The following is a 7210-nucleotide window of genomic DNA, read 5'->3' on the forward strand; positions in this document are numbered from 1 at the left end:
TTTAGTCAAGTCACTTTAGAATTTTCCTACTGACCTTTATGTATTCATGATCCTTGTGATTTTACGTTTACTTCACAATTACCAGTACAAAGCCCATTGAGACGACTGTTTTTGTTATTTTGGGCTATATAAATAAGATTTAATTTAATTTAATTGTATCACTTACCTTTGCGTGTCATTTAAGTGTTCACTGCAACCTATTGCTTGCAGCATGCACATAGAAAAAAATATGCCTGATCGTTCTATTTAGGTTCGCTGAGTGTTGCATGACCTGTAAGGCCAGTTGGGACTAAGGCTTAAAGCTTAAACATGAAATGATGAGTACCATGTTCATCCAGGACCAGTGTTGCTTGGAGATCCTATTGATGAGGATGATGGATCATGGAGGGGATGCTGACACTCAACAGGTTCAATTCCACTCAGATGGGTCGTGTCTGAATGAGTCAAACCATGATCCTTATCAGAAAGTTTCAATTTTTTCTGCTTCTGATTCGAGACAAAGTAATTTTTAAGTTTTCCAAGAGAGGATTGTTCCAGTGAAGCTGAATGAGTCTTTATGTTCTACTAAACACTGTGTGTGCAACATGTTTTTTTTACATAAATATAGTTGACACAAAGGTGGAAAATGTAATAAATCAGAAAAAAATGTTCATTTAAATTAGGATTTGCGTCTTGGTGGCTTTTATTGCTGTGGGCTAAGTGGCAAATTGTGATGATAGTGGTTTAAAGAAACCAGGAAAGAATCCAACAGAGCATTTAGGAGGTTAAGATCAATGCACAACACCAAGCAGGACTGACAAAATTTCACTTTAAAACCATAACAGCTTGAATCAATACATGAAATCCATTAAGACGATTACTTTTAATGCTTTTCGTGATTAGACAGTTGAACTTCTTCCCCTTCAAGCTTCCAATCATAGAAAATGAGTTCATTTTGAATCAAACTTGCAGCTTATTGCTCACTTGGTTCTCTTCTCTGGTGGCTTGTCACCACCTGGAGGCTCTCACGGTCATCTCAGCCACAGATGAGACCTTCGCACAAAAGGGACAAGAGGATTCCTGTAACTCTGTGTTTTAACTCTTACTTTTTCTGTTGCTGAAGATCATGAGGGTGGAGTAATGATGTCATTCTTTCTTTAAATATTGCATCAAAGCAATGAAATCAGGAATCTCTTTCTCATCATTTTTTTTCTGACGAAAGTTGGGTCATTGAAGTACAGCTCTTTCTCTACTGCTCCTCATCCTCTGTTTCAGAAGCTCCTTCCGTTTTTCTCTTGGCTCTGGCGCTGAGGGTAACAAATGGCAGTCAGCCCCTTTTCCCAGTGTTTGTGTTTCTGTGGCGAGCTACCTCATCCGGTAAAAATGGGAAGGTGATGCATCTGGAGGGATGAAACATTTATCGGCAGGCGATTTTTCATTACAGCAACAGGAGGGTTTCCATCAATATTTCAGCAGGTCTGCCTGCCAACAGTGAGTTAGTGTGAGAAGCGGCGCTACAATTCCTGCACATTTCCATAGAACTGTTTTACAAACACAATTCCTAGTGTTTTACATAATGATAACAGCTGTATATTATATGTTAAGATTTTGCTGACTGCATGACTTTAGTCTATATCTTAAATCAAACTGACTATGACAAGCGTGCATTTTAGAATTTCATTAGCCTGGTGGTTTGCTTCTCAAATATGTCCGTTTTGCTTGTGGACGTCAGCCGTTAGCTCCTCGCCTCGCAGCTTCTTCAGCCGTCACACTTCTTCTGAGTTGGCAGCGCTGGTTTTAGTCTTTCACATCAAATATTTATGGAGAGTGGGAGAAGAGAGGCAGGTTGTCTTCGTGCTTTTCTCTCCACCAACCATCTGACTTCCATCCCTTCATCTCCAGATGCCCCTTTAATCTCCTGCTCCTCTCCTCCTCATGTCACCTTCTTTTGTGGTCTTCAGCTGGATGTGACCCTCCGTCCTTTTACTGTTGCTAAAGCTTAATGTTTCCTCAAGTTTTAAACTGGGGAACGTCTTATTACTAAATCCTATCATTTACTTTCAGCCAGCTCTGAAAAGTTGGTGTGAATAAATGTTAAACTTTGTTAAAAGTGAAGATGGATCAAAACCATTTCACGTTAAAGCTTCTTGTGAACACACAGGAAACTCAAGGAAGATCTTTAGGACATACAGCAAGAAAATAAAAGTCTAAATGAGTCAAAGACAAACTTGACTTTAACTACTATATTATTAATACATTTCACTTAATGTATGATCTTAAACTTAATATGTAAGGTCTTGAACTGAACCATGATTATAAACGCATCTAAAAGCAGAACATTTGTGTGAGGTGAGTGGAAACATGAAACTTAACATAAACAATGTTTTTGTGGAAAATCTGCAGAAAAACATAAAAATACAGCAGGTTTTCCCACAGCAGATCTGAGTTATTTGAGATCAAACAGTGTAACCAGACTCAGACCTTTATTTAAGTCACCCCTGAGGATGAAGATGAGGCATGCAGATCTTCTCAAAAACAGCAGAGCTTTAACATGAACACCACGAAGTGTGGCGAGGTTCATCCTGTGACTGAGGAGAAATGAATGGCAGACCTTCAGGAAAGTCTTCTTTTGCCACTTCCTCACTTGACTCTGCTGAAATATTCTACAGAATCAGTGCTGTGCGTTTCCCTCCCACCTGTTGTGTTACCTGCATGTTGAGCGAGGCCCATACGTGGCACACATATGCTCCCCCAGCTTTAGAGAACATGCTAACATATGGACCCGGGGAGCTGAGGCACAGTGCCGTGGAGCAGCAGAGGCTGAAGAAGTGACAGAAAATGACGAGGTGTGAGGGGGAAACACACTGAAAGGGGGGGGGGGGGGAGTAAGTACATACAGAGGTGATGAGGGGGGCATATGAATATTTGAACTTGTTTGGGGGGCCAGTCTCAGAAGATCTTCTGACAAGTGCTGCTGTAAAAACATTGACTTTCGAAATGATGTGATGTCAGGAAAAAGGTAAAGAAGGAAAAGAGAAAACAGGATTCTCCTGCCTCCTCATCCTCCCGTCACATAAAGTGGGTCAGCATCACAGCGACGCGCTGGAGGGAAGACTGAGCAGCAGAGAGGAGGATGCAGCAGAGGAGAGAAAAAAGGAGCAACTGTTTCAAAGAAACACGTCACATCTGGAAGAGCAAAGGAGGAATTATGGAGAAGCGGAGTGATCTCGCTGCTCATTTTGATTCTCCAGAGTTCTTTTTATAAAGTGTTTGAAATGATGAAGAGGCTGTGATGAGGCACTGAGGAAGAGTAAGAGAGAAGGAGCCATACGAAACCAGCCACAGAAGTTCTGTTTTTATTTGATGACTTAATATTCATTTGGGCTTAATTCATCTAGAAAATTTAGGATGCTAATGTGTCTGTTGAAAATGTTTGACGGAATCGGCAGAAGGCGAATCCACAGATAAGTCAGACAAACATCTGAATGTTTGTGTCAGTTTGCTCCGTATTGATTTTCCATATCAAACACTGATGTGGATTTTAGCAGAGCCGGCTTCTGCCCCTGGAAGATGTTCTGCTGCCTTCCTCTCTGTTTGCCACCAACCCCCTCACCCGTTCCCTGTTCTGATCGTGTTTGCTGAAACAAATCAGGTCCATGTCAGACTGTGTGTGTGTGTGTGTGTTGGTGGGGGGGGCTCATGCCTTCCCAATTCACCTCAGTGTGAAAGAGTCTGGACTTTTCCTTCTTTCCACTTTACCTGCTGCTTTGTAGTTTGTGGTTCTTGCTTTGACGTCCTCGCCAGCGTCTCCAGAGCTCCTCCTCAACATCAAACGGCTGGCAGAGGCTTTAGCAGCCAGCTGGGGCAGATGGCTGCCCTCAGACGGGCCATTCTAATGAGGAGCAGATAGGGCATTAGGAGTCTGGGCAGGGCAGCAGCACCCAGGGGACTTCAGATGAACACCCAGCTCTACCTGACAGCAAGAGGAGCGGAGGTGTGAATCATGCATGCAGCAAGGAAAGACAGGAGAGTAGGAAAACCATTTTTCAGGTCTTTCCATCCTGGACTTCTCGCAGGTCCAGACATTCACATTCAAGCTTCAGCTGAAAAAAGCATCAAACTGCCCCATTTTCATGTTGCAGTGCTGGGAAAAAAGAGGATTCTCTCACTCTTGGGGGCGAGGGGTGTGTGGAACGGGGGTTAATGGGTTCACAAACCCAAAACATCCACAGACTTACACTGCCATCTAGTGGATCATCAAGAAAGAGCATGTCTGTTCTGTGAACATGTGTACAGTGAAAGCAGGGAAACATCACTGATATAAACTTTTAGTACATGACCAGCAAAAAATAAATAAATAAATAAATAAACAGCACAAAAATATAGTAAAAATAGTCTTTTAACACAAATTTGAATAAAAATGGAATTCAGATGAATTAGCTAATTTAATTACCCAAATCTGATTTAAATTATCACAGCTGTCCCTTTATTATTGCAGGTGGATGGCTCAGTTGACTGCATCACAGGCACATGGGAAAACGACTCATTTCCCATGAGATTGATCCAGTGTGGGTCCTTAGGAAAGACACTTCACGCTACTGCCTACCTATGGGTAGTCTGGGTCTCCCCGACACAGCCCAGATAAAATACAGGGTTGTGTCAGGAAGGGCATCTGGTGTAAAAACCTCTGCCAAATCCCCTGTGGGAATAACTAACAAACGTGGGAAAACACGGTTCTTTGAGAGGCTACAAGCATAAATGTATTCACAGTAAATGGTTTTTATAAACTTCAAAACCTTCATTTTTCCTTTACTTTATTCTGTAAAATGCTCACTGATCTGCAGCTGTCCCAAAACTCAGTGATGATAGTCTGGACTGCCTGTCTGGATCTAATCACCAAACACTTGATCCTTCATAACCAAGGATTCTTGGAGGTTCTTTGTGTCCTTTAAAGTCAAACTTTGTAAGGGATCTTGATCCACTTTTTATCTCTGGTCAGAATCACTCAGGGCACTAGGTGGCGCTATTATACTTAGCAAATCTACCTTCACCCTTAGCCACACACAAGTGGTTGTTTCCAACTCTAGTCTCAAGAGTGTTCACAGAGTGAGTGAAATACCTCTATAAATCAACAGTTTCCTCATTTTTGTCTTTGTTCCCTGTTGGATTGAATAATAACTACATATTTAATGTAGTTATTATTTACATGAGCTTGATGTCTATATGTTTTTTTTAATCGCATAAACTATTGAAAAGAGATGTTACATAGCAGTTAATAGTTGACTGTAAAATCTTTACTCAGTTACTGAATTTCAGTTTATGGTTCTGCCTGAAGCGTCTTTTCCAAAACCCAGACGAGTCTCTGGTTTGTTTTCTGCACTTCACAGAGTTCATCGAAGAACAATGACGTTGATAGATAACAGAAAAGGGGAAAAAACATGCTAAATGCTGCTGGATATGTCAAAACAATGTTACGAGCTGCTGAAGAGAGTCCTAATGGAGCTGAAAGTAGTCCATTTATTTAAAGATGGTCCGTTCAAGTCAAATATTTCCTGTTTACTCATCAGTTGAAATCTTTTTCTGCTCAGAATTCCCTGAAGGACAACAGTCAGACTGGACTTTACCATTTCACTGCCGTGTCAGAAACAGACAGGATCTTAAAATACTGATTTCAGAACGTGGTGTTTTACACAAATCTGAGTCAAGTGTTGCTTAAATATTTAAAACAAACCAAAAAATTATTGAAGTTTTAATTTTGTATTAATGTTCATTAAATCCCAGAACAGCAGTCAGTCTGGATCAATCTAAAGATGGAGAAAGGAAAATGTTGAAGAGAGATAGAAAGGGAGAAAATGTGATTCAAAAATGTTTTGTAGTTTTGGAGTTGTTGTTTTTTTAATTAACAGTAATTGTAATCATTTAAATTATATATTTTTTTCTTTCTGACTTTTCCTTTATGTTTCTCTTGAAATTACATCCTTTTAAGATCCTTTTATTCTGTTGATTTCCATTCTTTGTCATCCACTTCATGAACTTACAGGCTGAGTGTCTGTGCAGCACAGCTCACAGTATCAATGTCTGTGTATCACATTGATATGTCTTTTATGTCCTGTCATACTCGCTGTAACAGATGTTCTGGGACCATAGTTACAAATTTCGTTTCATCTCTGTGGTGAAATGACAACAAAAGATCCCTGAATCCTTAAACTTCTGTCTTTAAAGAAACTTTAGAAAAGTAGACTTTACATTTTATTAGGAAGGATTTGACTGATTTATTTGTGTCGACACAAATAGATGTGAAAGAGTCTCATTGTCATCTAATGCTGTCTGTAACTAAAGACAAGACGTCTAAATGAAGTAAGCCGATGGTGAAAAAAAGTTTATTTAGTCGATCCTGAGTGTTGCAGAAGTGGTTTTTACACAAACTTAAGTTCAGTTTTTATGCAAAATATACCCAGATAATGCAATTATAATGAAACACATCTGATATGAAATACAGTAACTAGTCCTTCTAAACGAATGAGAAAGTTTGTTTTTACTGATGGAAGAGTTCAGCAACATTTATGAATAAACAACAATTTAACATTTTTCATTTATTTATTTTTTAAGTTTCAGTTGGTGGCAAACCACTAAAGTTCTCCGATTCCATGAGCAACGCACTTTCCACTCAATTCAAGTCATTTTTGGCCCAAAGTTGTGTTTGTTCTGGCTTCACTATGAGCTGAAATCAGTCCCCGTCTGTCCGTTGGGTCGGCCGTACAGAGGAGATGGTCTGGAAGGAACCAGGAAGTTCACGCTCATTTCTGAGGCCTCACTGGAGCTACAGGCCTCATTTGGCCCTTTTTACAGCTCAACGTTTCAGTCTGTTAGTCCTCAGTTGGGGGATTTTATCTGGCATTTATTATGAGCAACCAACCTCTATAATGTTACATGCATGGCAGGTAAATCATAGAAAAGGTACGGTTAGAGTAACTTAAAAGTCACATTAGGTTTAATAAACCTATTAAACCTTTGAAAAAGAATTAATCCGCCATTATTTGCTGCTGTTTAGTAAAAGTTCCTGTAGAATAATGTCCAAAAAGTTTATTCATGGATGGCATCGCTTTTATTTTTAAACAACAGTTTCTAAAAACCAAAACAAATGAAGGGTTCACATTTTTTCCAGGTTTTTTAGATCCTTATCATCCGTCGGAGCTGACGTTAAAACATTTCACTTCTTCCCCTGTTTTGA

At 39.9% G+C, this 7210-nt stretch overlaps 1 long non-coding RNA gene across 1 annotated transcript; it reads right to left on the reverse strand.

Moving 5' to 3' along the window:
- Window positions 1–843: 843 nt before the first annotated feature.
- On the reverse strand, window positions 844–5642 carry LOC110016227. The gene is made up of 3 exons (XR_002291538.1): window positions 3953–5642; window positions 3739–3871; window positions 844–1032 (listed from the first exon to the last, which is right to left on the reverse strand). It is a non-coding gene; the product is annotated as an uncharacterized LOC110016227 (long non-coding RNA).
- Between the last annotated feature and the right edge of the window lie 1568 nt (window positions 5643–7210).

The sequence above is a fragment of the Oryzias latipes genome, chromosome 13, assembly GCF_002234675.1.
Source record: "Oryzias latipes chromosome 13, ASM223467v1".
Classification (NCBI taxonomy): Eukaryota; Metazoa; Chordata; class Actinopteri; order Beloniformes; family Adrianichthyidae; genus Oryzias; species Oryzias latipes.